Raw genomic sequence first — 1,410 nt, forward strand, 5'->3', positions numbered from 1 at the left:
AGGAGGGGAGGAAGAGAGGGATGAAGAGGAAATGAAGGAGGAAGAGAAGGGTGAATAGAAGTAATATGATGAAGAGAATGAGGAGGAGGAGGAGAAAGAAGAGGGATAAGATGGGAAATGCAAGGAAGACAAAAAAGATGAGGTAGACGGATAAGGAGAAATATAAAAGAAGAAAATGAGATGAAGGAAGAGGAGAGAAAATCAAGACAAATAGGAAGAAAAACAGGATGAAGAGGAAAAGGAAGAGATGGAAGAAAAGTGAATAACGAAAGAGGAGATGAAAGAGAAGATGGAGAAGAGGGGGAAGATAAGGAAAAGAAAAGGAGAAAAAAGATGAATTATTAGAAGAAAGAAATGAAGAAGCTAGAAGAAAGAAAAGGTGGAAGAGGAGTAAAACGTATGTGAGGAAGATTAGACGGAAGAGGAGGATAAGAATGTGTAAGCGGGGCGGTTATTGGTGAGGAGGAGGAGGAGGAGGAGGAGGAGGAGGAAAATGAGTAGAAGAAGAGGAAGCAAAGAAGGAAGAGAGAAATGAAAAAAGCAAAGGCGAGAAAGAGTAGGTGTGTATGTGGAGCAGATGGAAGACCGGAACAGAAAGTGAGGATGAGGAGAATGAGAAGGTGGAGGAGGAAAAGCAGGAGGAGAAGGAGAAATAGGAGGAGGAGGAAAAGCAGGAGGAGGAGGAGAAAGAGGAGGAGGAGTAGCAGAAAGAGTACGAGGAAAAGAAGGAGGAGGAGGAGGGGTAGGAGGAGGAGGAGGAGGGGTAGGAGGAGGAGGAGGAGGGGTAGGAGGAGGAGGAGGAGGAGGGTTAGTAAACAGAGGAGGTAAAGGAAGAGGAGGGGAAGTAAGAGTAAACAGAGGAGGAGGAGGAGGAGTACTTGGAGAAGCCAGGGGTGAAGGTAGTGGTGAGGGTAGTGGTGAAAGAGGAGGAGGAGGAGGAGGAGGAGGAGGAGGAGGAGGAGGAGGAGGAGGAGGAGGAGGAGGAGGAGGAGGAGGAGGAGGAGGAGGAGGAGGAGGAGGAGGAGGAGGAGGAGGAGGATGCCATGCATGCAAGCTGCCCTGCCTATACGGCTAGGCGTTCCAAGAACTACGATGGCCCTCGGCGAAGGTGACACACAAGATTGCAATCCTTTCTTTCTGCAAACGACAACGACGACAACAACAACAACAACGGTAGCTACGGCGGTAGCCAGGATGTAAGCAGGAGATGAATGAAATAGCCTGGCGGCAATTGAGAAGCGAAGGAAAAACTTTCTTCCTGGTATGGAAGGGATTAATAAAAACGAGGTATCCGTTCACTATAATGATGAACTTAACTTCGTCTCTCCTCATTAGCGTCAGATGATTTGATTCGACCAAGTGAAGGATCCTACACTGATGGTCTTAAGGTCAGCGTCATGTTGTCCTTGG

Source organism: Oratosquilla oratoria, chromosome 3, assembly GCF_046742065.1.
Source record: "Oratosquilla oratoria isolate Oo_2021 chromosome 3, ASM4674206v1, whole genome shotgun sequence".
Taxonomy (NCBI): Eukaryota; Metazoa; Arthropoda; class Malacostraca; order Stomatopoda; family Squillidae; genus Oratosquilla; species Oratosquilla oratoria.